This window comes from Dunckerocampus dactyliophorus, chromosome 6, assembly GCF_027744805.1.
Source record: "Dunckerocampus dactyliophorus isolate RoL2022-P2 chromosome 6, RoL_Ddac_1.1, whole genome shotgun sequence".
Taxonomy (NCBI): Eukaryota; Metazoa; Chordata; class Actinopteri; order Syngnathiformes; family Syngnathidae; genus Dunckerocampus; species Dunckerocampus dactyliophorus.
This window is the reverse complement of record NC_072824.1, coordinates 22,403,829-22,419,435: the sequence shown is the minus strand read 5'-3', so window position 1 is coordinate 22,419,435 and position 15,607 is coordinate 22,403,829. Positions and strand designations below refer to the sequence as shown.

At 41.3% G+C, this 15,607-nt stretch overlaps 1 protein-coding gene across 15 annotated transcripts in view; it reads right to left on the bottom strand.

Moving 5' to 3' along the window:
- rbm47 (RNA binding motif protein 47) overlaps nucleotides 1-12,395 on the bottom strand; it is a 43,711-nt gene extending 31,316 nt beyond the window's left edge. For 10 of the 15 annotated variants that reach the window (XM_054778418.1, XM_054778428.1, XM_054778425.1 and 7 more), the window contains exons 1-3: nucleotides 12,227-12,362; nucleotides 9,972-10,085; nucleotides 9,265-9,400 (exon numbers count right to left, since the gene is read on the bottom strand). The gene's annotated coding sequence lies outside the window, so the exon portion shown is untranslated. Of the gene's footprint in view, nucleotides 1-9,264; nucleotides 9,405-9,948; nucleotides 10,122-12,226 lie in introns of those variants that run through there. The other 5 variants (XM_054778417.1, XM_054778422.1, XM_054778419.1 and 2 more) reach the window with 5 other exon arrangements.
- Nucleotides 12,396-15,607: the final 3,212 nt, after the last annotated feature.

Sequence of the window (15,607 nt, the reverse complement as noted above, 5' to 3'; positions counted from 1 at the left end):
TTCAAAATGTCATCAATACAGTCAAATTAACCTGTGTTGTGGTTGGCGTGGCCCATGGTAAGATAGTCAGCATGTTTGGGATGCTCTGGATCGGGCAAATGGTGGTCACACCAGATCCGGTTTGGGTCTCCCCATGGACCACCCCCAATACAGTTAAACTGCACATTTTGGAGTGGACTTTGCAACAATCATGCTGTCTCATCAGCGTCTTGATATGCCACACCTGTGAGGTGGGTAGTTGACGAATCATGAATGATGAATGCTCACTAACACAGAATTAGACAGATTTGTGAACAATATTTTAGAGAGAGAGGCCTTTTGTGTACATGCAAAAAGTTTTAGACCTTTGAGTTCAGCTCGTGAAAAATGGGAGCAAATGGGAGTGTTGCGTTTATATTTTTGTTGAGTGTAATTAATAGCACAAGACACTAGCACACATTCCAAAGGGTCAAATACAACAGTACCCAGAGTCAGGACTAAACACGGTGAGGCTGTGTTTCAGTTTTATGCTGCCAAAATCTGGAACATCCAGAAGATGTGCGACAATCCTCAACTTTGGCGATGTTCAAATCCAGGCTGAAAACACTTCTATTCAACTGTGCATTTGATAACTAAAATGATTTTATTTGCCCTCTTCGTTTTTTATTTTTTTTTGTTTTATGGAGAATTATTTTATGGAATGCTTTAATGAAGTCATTTTACCCTTTTTTTCTGGAAAGCACTTTGAATTACCTTGTGTACGAATGGTATATACACAGTGTACACAATGTACACAATGTACATGTCCTAACTCTAAAAATGTACTGTTTCTTTTACAGAAGCTCCTGAATTAAATGCAAGTGAAATGGCACTGACAAACAAAAAACTACAGTATGTCAAAGTAAAAGCCTGATTAGTGCACAGTGAGATAGAGAACAAAAATGCTGCTCATGCTAAAAAACCCTTTGGCAGCAAATCAACACTTCCCAAAAGAGAAACGTGTGTTCCGTTGTAACACTTCCTCATTGAAAGGTTTCACCTCACATCCTGAAAAAGCCAATCACAGAGCACCGCTTATCATTCACAAAGAGGACTCAGCACAATCACGGCACCTTTCTGCCCTAGCCACAAGATCTAACAATTTTTTCCTCCGTCCTGATGAAAGTCAAATCCCCTTTTGCCCAGAATCTGGTCAGCTGACACTGCAGTCATGTGGCTTGTCACTACCCAATAACTGAGCAGGCACAATCATTGCCAAGGTCAAGGACAAGGAAGGATGAGAGAAAAAAAAACAAGTTGAGCAAGCTAAATGACTCAGACAAAGCATGAAATAGCATACATACATTTGACACCAAGCAGTAACCACCGAAGCATCAAAATAAGGACCGTCACGAAAGTGTCACGTGACAGCTAAGATGGCCGTTATTACAACCGTATTTTTACAAACCTAACTGTGATCTAGCAGCGTCATTGTTTGCACAATATCCTCCAACATACTGGAGGACGTTGTGTAACATGGAGACAACCTTTTAAGTGTGCAGTGTGATTTTCATGCATTGTTATTTTTTCTACAGTGACGGAGTGATAAAAAACAAGACAGAAAACCTCACACTTGAAGGCCGGACGACAAAATATGTGAGCTTCCCTTTCCCACTTTAAATGAGTCAATCATTTAAAGCTGTGTCTGCCTGAAATAAACATCCATTTAAAGGCTGCATGCTTTGAATGGGAAGAGGTAGCGCCATTTGGTGGACATCCACAAATGTATAACTAGGCCAGTATTTCAAATTGAAATCTTAACATTAAAGATTGCATTAGTTTATGGTTACCAATGGAATCAAAAATGACATTTTCAGTACTTTTCAATGCGGCATTTTTTTTTGCCACAAAGAACAAATGTGTCACTTTTTTGTGTAGGGTTGTTGTTTTTTTTTTAGGCTAATTGAATCCTCTATTGAATTTCACCAATATTCATTCAATATTACAGGTGCCACTGTCCTGAAGCCAAAAAACTGAATGGCACAAAATGTCCCCATGATCTTTTGTGGGTTACACCTACAATCTCTTATCTTTTATTTGTCAGATTAATTGTTCTGTTCTCTCTTTATATCTCTCTTTCGCTCTCTCTATCACGCACGCACACACGCACGCACACACACTGACAAAGTGAGAAGGATGAATGAAAGCCGGTGGGATTGCAGAGACCAACCTCGATAACACCCTCTAAATACAGATTCCTAAACACACAATGGCTAAGCTGCTGAGCAGTGTCACGAAATAGGGATTTCATGACAAGTAGGAAAAAGTGTGCCAAGCGTTACACCTGCTCTCCACCACACGTGAAGGATGGACTGAAACTATTCCAAAAAACAAGAAAAGCAAGTCCTTCTCTGCTGGCCAAAACACTATCAGAGACGCTGACCTACATTTACAATTTAAATTATGGTATTTGTTTCACGAAATTGTATTAATTTATTCCCAACAGTCTATTATGTTTATTTTGTATCTTCATCTGCACTGCTTTTAATGCATGTATGTGTATGTCAGATTTTTTGGTCCAATCAGATTTCAGCTTCTATGTGTTACCCGTGTAAATCTGCCCAAGGCCTTCAGAATCAAAAGTGCTGGCCCATGTCACTTTTACAACATTATTAGCAATGGAGTTGTTTTGATGGAGCTCTGGCAAGGCTGCATCTGTGAAATATTCCCTTTCAGGTAGCACGTACAGTAGTGTAGCTCTAAGTGAGGGAGGAGCCGACAGAAGTGTCTTCCACCACTGAGAAAGTCCAGTGGTTCTCAACTGGTTTGCCTGCGGGACCCACCATCACCCCTCAATAACAATCTCCGACCAAAATTGCGGACATTTTTCAACTCCTCCTATATCTTATATTTAAAAGGGACTGCTTGCGGTGTGATGCTGTCTCTGTCTTTATGACGCACTCTTCTCCAGCAGCTATCTGCAGCTGTGTGTCAGATGGACAAAATGTTGATGTCTTTGACTTGATCTCCTAAACCTCCAGCTCAAGCTTGACAAAGTCGGCCATAAAGATGACGTACATCTTTTGGCACCGTAGCCACAGGTGATCGTTTTTTGTGATCGCCATTGAAAGGCATATGCCGACCACATACTTTTCCACGGAAAGCGGCCGACACTGATCGGTAGCCCATCGATCGGAGCATCCCTAATATTGATGGTTTGTGATCGTGGCGGTACTAAGAGGGGGATTGGGTTGCTTAAGTCTCGACCGGCGGCCCAGGTACCAAATGCACCGCCCTCCACTTCAATTAACAAAAAATACGATGATGTTTGGACGTCCAAAAAAGTTTAACAATTTGAGGTTTGACCTAAAATATTCTCCAAAGTTCAAATCGTTTAGAACTGTTATGAGTTTTATTTTGGCAGGTTTTTACGTCCTGTTTTAATTTCATTGCTGTCGACTCGAGAGGACTCTCAGCTGGTATATCTCTCTGGTTTGACGAGAAAGAACACTAGCATAGCTATGTGAGCTACAGTGCTAACATTACAGTCACATTTAACATCAACATCATGCTAGGCCGGTGGCTCTCATATAGTGGGGCTGGTCCCTCATGGGCAGCACGGTAAGGTGTCGGGGGGGCGTAAGAGGCAAGGTGGACTATACTCATAAAATTTCTTCAAGGTTGGCAGCTCTGTTAGTGTCTTTATTCATTCTTGAACAATGCTGGTGCCAGCAGCTCAGAGAGTGGTTTGTACAGATACATAAAACAACTACAGGTTCTCAAAAGTTTTTTAAATCGGGGGGGGGGGGCATGACAGAAAATAATTGAGAAGCACTATGCTGGGCTATTTGCTCAAGAAAAACAAAATGCTCAAACTTGAACAAGCTCCCACTTCTGTAACTGACTGCTGACAGATAGTTTGCAGAGCGCCAGGCTTTATTTTAAGATGTGTAGCAAAGCCTTCTTTTTCTTTTCTTTTTTTTTGCTGTTAAAAATCACTTTTGCATAAAAGGAGAGCTTTTACAGGTAAACTTAAACGTCCAAACTTTTTCCACTGAGGGCTGCAAGCTGAACAATCAAAAGATTCAGGGGCCCTTTTATTACTGTTACCATTTCAACTTTTACTGATCCTATTTTTAGATTTCTTGTTAAATTGTATTTTTAGAACGTTGTGGGTCATAAATGGCTCCCGGCCGCACTTTGGAAATCCCTGTCTTATCCTTTGAAAGACCAAACTTGAGTTGCTGAACAAGACAATCGAGTCTACATGACTGCTTCCAACAACTGCTTCCAGCCTTAACTTTGCGTCACAGAGCACACCTCTGTTTCCTAGCAACCTAAATGACCGTGGATAACAATCGTGAACCGTAACATAACTTTGCTATTCAAGACTATACTGTAACCTAATACAGAAATACTGTCTCAGGAGTCCTCCGTACACACTTGGGAAAAAAACATCACAATGCGTCATGGAGCTCATGATATTTTGACTCACAAAGGATTTCAATGACTTAACTAAATCTCCCAATGAATGTTTGTTATTCATCATGGTGATGCACATTTGCGTAGAAGTCACACTGTAAAGGCTTGAGTCTTTTTAATTAGGTTGGTCTAAGTTATTGGTAGTTCATCGCAAGCACATAGTAAGCTATATCAGGAAATGCAGCATGCAGTAGCTTTACAATCACACACAAAGACACATTCCCACACCTGCTATTCAGACAACTACCCCATTGTGTGTTGCAATAGGTATGCGGCAAAGAGATCGGTCAATCGGGTGCGTCGTCCCTGTGTGTGTGCATGAGAAAGCAAGCTAATATGTCTTCTCTTGATCTCAAAAAACAACCCCTGCACCATCAAAAGGAGGCAAGAGGAGAAGGAGGAAGAAACACACAGTGAAATGAAGCATGATAACAGAGTTAGAGTTTGGAAGGCGGGGGTGACCAGGAGAGTTCAGCTGTGTCACCACACAGGGGGTGGCCTGGGTTACATGGGGGTCAAAGGTGAGACGATGCAAGGCAGGGGGAACGCGGGGAGAGGGACTGTTGTTGCAGTCTTCACAATGGGTGGATGCCACCTGTTTACACACTCCTCAAACTGCATCGTCCAGAGAAGACAGAGTTTGTGCAATAGCCCAGCTTATCAGCAGAATTTTCTTACAAAATCATACAAAAAGTGAAGCACACATATAATGCTCAGAAACTGACAATGAGTGAATTCAATTTCGTGCTTCAATAACTTTGCGGCTTTAATTTTCATTGGTCTGATCCTCACAAAAAATGGTTGTTTTTCAGAAACGTAAAAGTCAGCAAAGCGAACAATTTGCAGCCATGCTGTTGTTACAATAGGCTATACGCGCAATGATAGCTAACATTAGGAGCTAAACTTTGCCAAATCGCTATCTAGCTGACAACAAACACGGCTGGTGTGCGTGTGTGTGTGTTGCATGCTGTGTGGCTTGCATGCTCGGAACAGGAAGAGGGCAGGATATGCTGCTTGCAGCACTGTTGAAATTTAGCGGCCCTCTAGGCAGCCGTCTATTGGTTGCAAATGGTCCCTTTAGGTGTATGTGCCAAAATCTTTCAAAACGAGCTAAATAATCTGCCAACAGGACAAAAAATTGTAAAACAATACAATGTTTTGGCAAGTCAAATTTTGCTTCCTTGAAGAAGTATACTTCAGATTTTAGTGCATACAGTGTTACCTCGCCACTTCGCGCTTCACATTTTGCGGCTTCAGTGCTTTGCGGGGTTTTCCAAAATATTCATCAAAAAATAAAAATGAAAAAATACAGCCATATCGGCAGCCATATTGCGGAAAAACGCGTTGTTTAATGTTGATGCGCGAGAGAGAAGGTTTCCCTGCATGCCAAACTAAGAGATGAGTTGACTCAGAGGCTTTGTACATGCCTGTACTGTACTGTACATGCCAGGGCACCCATGATTGACCAATGAGAGCACGAGTGGATTCATCCGGTAAGCTGATTGGCTGCGCATCATCGCAGCATCACCCAGCATCTTCCCTTGTTGTGTCTCGTCAGTCTCATCCACGCTGTTGACTGTTTAGCATACTGTATGTTGGTGTTGTGTTCGCACTAACTTTTTTTGATGAGTTAAGCCCTTACAATGCCGAAAGCTTCCTCTGGGGCGCCCAAGAGGAAGAAGACCATAATGACCATCAGCAAAAAAGTGAAACTTTTACATATGATCAAAGACGGCAGAAGTTATGCATCTGTGGCTCGCCATTATGGCGTGAATTAATCTACAGTGCAGTACATCAAGAAAGAGGAACGACCTTCAATACGGAAGCATGTGGTAACTCCGCGTAATAAGAGAATTGTGAAAATGGAAGCTGCATTGGCATTGTGGATTGCTGATTGCAAGAAAAAGACAGCGAGTTTGGACACTAATATGATCAGGACAAAGGCGAAAGCTCTCTACCACCAAATCTTGCCCGATGACGACAACGAAGAGGCTGAAGAAGATGCTGACGAACCTGACAAACATCAAGCCAGTACTAGCGCTGCCAGGAGTGATTCGCCTCCTCGAGGACGAGTCTCCGAGTGAACCTAAAGCGTCTACGAGTGAAGTGAGAGCCTCTCCTCCGCCACCAACACAAGCCTGTTCGCCTCTCTCTGAAGGCAATGTTGATGAATGTTAATTACTGTATAAGGTTTTATGGTTAAAGATTTAAGTAAATACGTGTACTGTTGTAGTCTTTGTCTCAAATATGTAATGTACAAATACTGTTTACATATTTTAAACATTCTGGTACCCATATACACATACACAAAAATTCCACAAATCCTACTTTGCGGTTTTTCACCTTTCGCGGGGGGTTCTGGTCCCCATTAACAGCAGAAAACGAGGGATTACTGTCTTACTTTTGACAAGCAAATTTGTATAAGGTAGATTCTTTTTCGTTTTCGCAATGTTGTCTCATTGTTTTCCTAGTGACAGAAATAAAGACTTCCAGTAGAGGAAATAGAGCATGCTGGTCTTAGTTGTAATGTTGTTTATGGCTGATGGCCTGTTGCATTGCATTGCTTTTGCCTGGAGAGTTAAAAGGTTTAAGGATGAAAACAGTTTGACCCTAGAACACATTATTCAATCCGTATTATTTTCTATAGGAATTATTTTTGTTGTTATTAAATCGATTACACTATGTTTTTAGCCTCAATGCACTGGTGTCCAGTGATTGGTGGCACGTTAGAGGACCTCCGGAGGCAGGCAGAGGGATTGGCGATAGAGGGAAAGAATGCCGCCATTGTGCTTTTCAGGTATGTGTGTGTTTGTCACAAACAGAGAGAGCGGAGCAGAGGTGAAATGAGATCTTCTTACAGCGATTTCATACACAAGAACACAATAGTACCAACAGGTTCCTTCCTCGCAGCCACACTTTACTGAGCGACTTCTTCTGCACTCTTGGGTGGATTAGGCTTATAGCATTGGAACACACACACACATGCACTCGACTTAGCTCCCATCATGAACATGAGATGGTCATGTGACAGTCATGTGACATATAGATGCTATGCAGTTTCTCTTTTAAAAGCGACCACTCTTTTTTTCTCCCCTGATATTTGATCTGGCTCCAAGGCAATTGCTGATAGCATGCTTGGAAAAAAAAAGTATAGTTATGAATTCCTGTCTTGAATGACTGTGTCCCTTTTGCAGTGGAGTAACGCGATCCAGTTACAAAAATGGCAAAAAAGTATGCACCTCACCTGCTGACCTTTCTTCCACAATTATTAATAAATCTGCAACACTGTCTAATATAATGCCAGCACATTTAGACTACTTCCTGCCATTCAAGGAGTGTAAACATAAGCATGTTTATTTTCTGTTTTATCTGTCAAACTGTCTTCAGGTCTGACCAGTACTTCAACACGGCCGACACACCTCACACACGCACACCTTGAACTTGTGGAACTATTTACAGTATTCACAAGGAAGCTGGCCATCTTTTGGGATGGAGGATGCATACAAACACACAAAGAGGAGTGTCATCCATTTTTTGTACTCTTTTGTTTGTTTGTCAAGAACCAGAAATTCACAATGAGTATTTAGCTTACAAACAGCTGAAACGACAATTGTGTTGTCTTACAACTTGTGCTTGGCTGTTAGATTTAGGAAGGATATGCTTCCTTGTGCTTTTCGCTGCTTAGTTGGCTCACTGAAACACATTACAGAGATCTATATTCCTGCATTAGTGCACTTCATGCATATATTTACTTCTGTTTGTGTAAATATCATTTGTATACAGTATATACATTACAGTTTAGCCCGCAAAGATTCATACCCAGGCCAAATGTTGAGGCATTTTTATTAGGTAAATCGTTTAGCTGGAAATGACACAATAACATGGTGAAAGACTGGAAGACATTGTGTTAGAAATATGTGTTAAAAATATTACAAATATTATCATTATTTTTTTACATTTTGACAAAAAGGTTTTTTTTTAATTATTCATGTATGTTTTTACAGCATGCCCAAAATGCATCGTTGTTTATAATGTTTTACATCAGGGGTGTCTAAAGTCTGTCCCAGGTGCCATATGCAGCACGTGACTGTTCTTTATATACTAAACTGCTTAGAATATCTTGATCTAAACTGGATTGATTTTTGCATATTTATGACATAACTAAACAATATCAAAGTAGATCCCACATTCTTCTAGACCCTCAGTGGAAAAAGTCTGGACACCCCTGCTCTACAATATGCAAGTGATGCAAATGAATGACTTAAAAAAGAAAAAAAAACATTTTTACCTCTCAATATCTCAAACACCACTTCCAGTTCAACAAAAGCATCACAATTTGGCCAGAATATGAATCATTTTGGGCTTTGCTGTATGTATAGTGTACGCTAGATATTTATAAATCTTCAAGTTGCACAAAGTCAATTTTATTTTGTTACCTTGTACAACCAATGTTCCTCTGAACCACAGAAATATACAAAATACACAGCTTCGCATTCACATACAGTACATATGACCTAATCTGGTTTGTACATCAACACACAAGACATTCAAGGCTAACCTGGCGCCTTGCTTAACCAGTTTGGAAAAACATATCCACAAGATGACTAGACAAGACCACAATGAATCACACACACACACACACACACACACGCGCGTCTGCGCAAATAAACACAGTCGCATAACCTTGTAGTCAAGGTTAGAGCAGTCATCTGGGTCAGTGTGAACACTGGACCAGCTGAAGAAAAGCTCTTCCCACTGTGTGTGTGTGCAGGTGAGAAAACAGACCCATCACAGCTTGTATATATATTAAACTAAAAAACTAACCTGGAGAATGATGGGGTGTGTAGTCAGAAGTTATTCAAAACTTTTGCAGCAACAATCCAGAGCGATGTCACTTTCTCATCCTCCCTTCCGTGTCTTCTCCGCCTCGGTGCTGTCTGTCAGGTTCTCTGTCAGCCTCCTGTCTTCAATGACAGGTCCCCCACCCACCCACCAAGAGCACAATCAGATATGTTCTCTGACACCTCTAACAAACAAAGTACATACACTTTAAAAAAAAAAAAAAAAAAAAGAGGACACGTTTCTGTTCCCCTTTTGGTGTTTTTTCTGATTCTGACTCAGATCCTCTGTTTGACTCTGCTCTAGTCACAAAAGCATTTGTAGACGCAACAGCAGGAGACAAGAACAGAGGTTTTGCGTTGTGGGGTGGTGGAGGGGGGAGTCACTACAGCCCACAAGGTCTTCAAGCAGAGTAGAAAGGGGAAGTGCAGAAGGTGCAGGAGGGAGGGATGGAGGGATGGAGAAAAGGCTAGCAGTAATTAGTGAGTCTGTACCTGACTCTCACTGACATAAGCTCCACATTCCTTAGTACTGAGGAGGGGGTGAAGAAAGGGGGTGTGTGGGGGGTGGGGTGGGGGGGGGGGGGTGCAACACACTTAATGAACCCATCAGAGAAACCTTCCTTCCACACATACCCTCACCACCACCACCAGCACCACCGGCACTCACAGAGAGGAGAAAATCTTCCTTACAGCACAACATGGTTGACACCAGAGTTCAGGTGCAGGATGTCAGACACGCCGTCTTCTGTCCATCGCTCTTCTGTCTCTCTGTTCTCGGTCTTCCTTTCTCTTTCTCTCTTGCACCTGTGTATGGTGTACACACTGGCTGTTTCAACAAAACTCACCAAACCAGAATGTGTGGTGCCCAAACCCCCAACACAGCTCCCTCCCTCCCCTCTCTGCTATCACTCCGAATGGGAAATGCTATCCTTGTGTGTGTGTGTGTGTTGTGTGTGTGTGTGTGTGTGTGTGCGCGCGCCTGTGTGTGTGCGCGCTCTGGCCAATCTTTGTCCTAGCGTGTGTGCTAAACGGCAAAAACCTGAATTATAGCTGCCAGAGCAACATTCCACATAAGGGCTGCACGCCTTAGTACAAGCCCTCACTAATGATCACATCCACCACAATTAATGCTCACACACAGACAGGTGAGCTTCACCTCAAAGAGGTTGCCATCACACGCTGTCTTCATGCTATAGAGTTCCCTACCTTGACGTAGATCCCTGCTGTAACGACAACTTTCAGGAATAACTCACACACTCTCAGATTACTTTCCGCCTGTTGTGATCCCAGGATGAGGATGGCAGCCGACAACTGTCGGGGAATGGAATGGGAAGAAACAGGCCTCACATGGGCAGTTTCTCTTTCCTCTTGAAGGTTTCTTCAGATTTGGAACTGAAAGTAAAATGGTGACGATCCCGCCCAAAAAAGTCTCAGGACCCACCTTTTAATTATTTAATGATTATGATTGTGAATTATTATTCAGTTACATTGAATGATAATTGCTAATACCATTTGGACAAGTCTATGCTTCCAACTTTGCTTGCTTTTCAGCTTTCAAAAAAGGTGTGGAGTGGATGTTTGGTTGGTTGCCTTACTGCAGGTGCATGCGGCCATAGCTTTTTATTGGCCCGGGACATATTCTAAACATGAAATTGAATATGGCGCCCCATCAAAACAATTCCAAACTATTTGCTTTATCGTGTACAGTCGTACCTTGACACATTGCGGTTCGAATTTCACGGCTTTATTCTATCATGGTTTTTGAAAAACGTATTAATTAATAAATCGTGCTGTTTTGTGGTTGAATACGGCGTATCATTAGTAAAAAAAAAAAAACATTAAAATATTACAAATATATTTACATATTTTTTGTCGAAGTTAAGCATTTTCAAGCATAAAAATGGCTAAATGAACTAAAAAACAAATATAAAGCATCAAGAAGACGCATTCAAATTGTAATATGTAGTGTTCTACACTGCTAGGTGTCACTACAGTGTACTGTAGGTGTCAGTAATGTTACTATAATGTTCGATAGAACATTAAAAGCCCCAGACTTGATCACCGGAGCAACAAGTTTTTATTGCGCGCATCTTCTCCTGCTGTGGAACACATAGTGTACGTAAACAAGATGGTTGCGGCGCTCCTTCGCGGGAGAAGAGTGGCATTACCGCGTGCGTCTTCATCACATACACATGAGTGCACAGACAACAGTGTGCAGGGACACGGCGGGAGACAAATATAATGCAGAGGCGTTTTGTGGGGTCTGATTTTTTTGAGGAGGCATTTTTGTGATGCAAATGTATTACTCTTTTAGACGCATATTGTTTTGAGAGGCCAAACTCTTTACTTAAATGGCTCCTGCAACTAAAGCGGAACTACGTTCCTCGTCACGCATCTGCGACCAGAACTGGACTCACGGGATCAATTGGGGGGGGGGCAGGTCACTGTTAATGGACTACACTGCTGGTGGGGATGTCATACAACTTCATGTCAAAAAATCCAAACTATCCCTTTAAACATTTTGGACAATTGTATGCTTCCAAATTTGTGAGACCAGTTTGGAGAAGGTGAGAGCCCTGACCTCAGGTCCATCAAACACATTTGGGATGAACTTAGACAAGAAGAATATACAATAAATCCCATAAATACTCCCAAATGTCTTCATAGAAGAGTGGAAGCTGCTATATTTTATTCCATGTTCACTTCTGCAGATAATGGCTACCTATGAGTTCTAGTGTAATATTATGCACTGAACGCCAACTAGTAAGTTATTTTCCACCATGTTCGACCTTCATAAGTCTTTTCTTTTTCCGCTTTCCACCCACCATTTAATCTCCCTCATCATAGTGCTTGTTTGATCATGCAGAGCAGTTTCGACACACACTACACTCCCAGCATTCCCCTCTCATTCAACTGTGCGTACGTGTGTGTGTGTGTTTACTTACCTGAGGCTGTCGTAGAAATCAAAGTAGGCGGGGCCAAGCACTTCCTTCTTCCTGCTCCCGAGCTCCTCACAACCTCTTGTCGTCATGAAGACCAAGCCAGGGAGAGCACCTCCAACCACTAAGGCGAATGACAAAGCTGAGGACAGGAGAGGAGGCTGGATTCACGTGCACATGCATAGGTTAACGCACACACACACACACACACACACACACACACACACATACCCACAGTAGGGAACTTGTGTGAATAGGAAACTGAGATTGAGTCAGACGTGCTCACACAGAGAGAAGTAACGTTTCAACAGAGTGGCTGAACTCTGTGCTGGGAGGAGGCCGAGGCCGTTGAATGTGTTGCTCAATGCACAAATGCTTACTTAATACTTATGCTTAAAACATCTCTCAGACCTTGTAGACACTCATGAGCAAAGGTGTGTATATATACACAATAACTAGTAATCAAACCCAATACCTTATGTACGTTAGTAACTTAGTACAGTTTGGTTTGGTTTGGTTTAGTTTATTTGAACATGAAGGTTACAATGGAATACATCTCGTGAATCATTCTTTGACAGTTCCACATGTCCAAAAGGAGTAGGAAGAAGCAAAGCTTATTTAATCCTACCCCCCATCCATTCTACATCTAGTACAGTACATGTAGTTCACTTCCTGGATTCCATGTCATGTTTTCAGTGATAGTCAGGATAACACATAATAGATAACGGTGAGATAGCCCTCCCCCCAAAAAAAGTAAGAACATTCATAATAATGATAATAATGATGACAATACTAAATAAATAAATAAATAAGAACAAAGCTTTTTCTTTTTTTTTTCCTTTCTTTTTTTTCCTTTCCTTCTTTTTTTTTTAACACAACAAAGAAAATTATAAAAAAAATAAAAATAAAAATAAATAAATAAAAAATAAAATTTAATTAAATAAAAATAAATAAATAAATAAAATAAAATAAAATAATATAATAACATCTCTCAGACCTTGTAGACACTCATGAGCAAAGGTGTGTATATATACACAATAACTAGTAATCAAACCCAATACCTTATGTACGTTAGTAACTTAGTACAGTGAGTATAGAGTATAGTTTACATCTTGTACAGCAGTATAGATTTACTGTCCAGTTTCCAAAGTGAGGACATCATGTGCTGCTTCAGAAAGTCACAGTACTTGTTGGAATTCATGTTTCCCTCAGTTAACCGCAGCTCCCCTGTAGCACTCATGCAGGCCCAGACCATGATGCTACCACCACCATGCTTGACTGTAGCCAAGGCACAATTACAGGTGGTCTTTGGGTTACGATGTTCTGCATTATGGTGTTTTGGGATTACAAACGCACGCCCATAAATTAATTAAAAATTTTATTTTGGTCTGTAAACACTCGACACCCTCAAAAACGAGTTACGGATGAATACACTGTGTGTCTCATTTGCAGTTACACGGAGTGAATAACATGGCTTATTAACTTTTTGCACTTCATTATGTCTCCCAAGAGTAAGGCAGGCTCTTCTGGTGGAAATGCAGCAAGGAAAAGAAACCATGGAAGTAAAAATGAACACCATAGGAGAAACACCCACCAATACTGGCTGCACTTTTGGTCTTAGCCGTTCGACTGTCGTGACCATCATTACGAATAAGGATCGTATCCTTTAGCATGTTAAAGGATCTGCTCCTATCAAAGCAACAGTAAAAACTAAGCAGCGCATTGGTCTTACTACTGACGGGCAGAGCAGAATCAGCTCTGCTATAGCTATAGCTGTTATAAGATGTGCCTCTGACTTCCCTTAAAAATGAATGACGGCAAAATAAACACACATCCAGACAAACACACACGCACACACAGCCTTTTAGAGGTTGCAAAGCGCAATCTTTAGCATGTGACCTCGTCCCCATTGCAACACAAAAGAGCAGCGCGAGACCTGAGACAGACAACAAAGATTCCCAAGACTGATTCTCTAAATTCCTGACAATGACACACAAAGAGACGGGCCATGCGGCGAATACCTGGAACAAGTGGACACAACCAATCAGTCTTAGATGAAGGGTTAAGACCAATACAATTAATGTCTTATGTTGGGTGTGTCTCTACAATGTTTGCTTGAACTTTGTTCTGCTACATCATACACTACTGTCGATAATATAGAATAATATAAGACGATAAGAACCAAGCAATAAGCAATAAAGGTCTGATTTGGTACTTTTGCACACAAGCAACCAGTACTGTCAGTGTAAAGTCAAGTGAAGGACACTACTTGTGTGTGTGTGTGTTAGTATGGTGTCTCCCAAAGATTGTAATTAGCTTTTGATGAGTGAGACAGATCAAATCCAACCTGATTATCATTGCTAACACACACTTCTCTCTCTCGCACACTCTCGGTTTGCCCTTGTCAACTGAAAATGTGAAAATGGAGCAAAAGCTAACAGACAAGACAGGTTTTATATTCTCATGCACCTTGTAGAAAAACAAAATGCCCTTTCAGCAGCACATTTCTTATGTTCAGCAAGTACATATTAGATTGTGTGCACGACTCCAACACAACTCACCTTGACCCAATAAATGAGTGTCTTAAGGCATACAAGTTTGGTGTAGAGGAAAACTGAGCAAAGCTAGAAGGAGTTAAAGAAGCATTGTACAGCTTCCTGTAAAGATTAGACCTTTATTGAGAAATTCCTGCTCGGCTTAAGGCCATGCGACCCAACGTCTCCAACAGGGCCCATTATTGAATACGGCATTACATGCACACACACAACTGCAGACTCACACAAATACAACACATACAAAGCAAGCGGAGTCCTGTTGTGAGGCGACACTGATGACGCGTGTTGGACAGGATAATCTCTCCAGCTGGACTCCCACCCGTGGTCAAGTGAGGCTCATTTGGAACAGAACCACACTGTGTTTTTTCCACATACTGATTCCTCTTTTAAACAAGAAAATGTACTTTTTTTAAAACACAAACATTTCCGTTGTCCATTTACAAAGTGTAAAAAAAAAAGAGAAGGGCAGGCTAATGCAACCTTAGTGGTTCACTTCTCATGTATTCCAAGGTGCTGTAGGTCATACATAGTATATGAGCTATATGAAGTCCTATATGAGGACCTCATATGAGGTCGTACAGAAATGCTGGTATAGCTCCCTCTGTTGGTTTCATGGGAGAAGAGCAACAGTTTCAATTGAAAACATTGCATAGTAGTTTTAAAGTGAGGCGTATCCTTTATCTGGTCCTGTATTTATGTAAGTTGTGTTATTTTATGTTGATGACATGTAAATTGCTCATCCTGGAATTTGTCGAGGATGTTGGATTTGTATATTCAGTTGCTCAATAAAAATGTAAAAAAAAAAAATCATACAAGAAAAGGTTCTAAAACT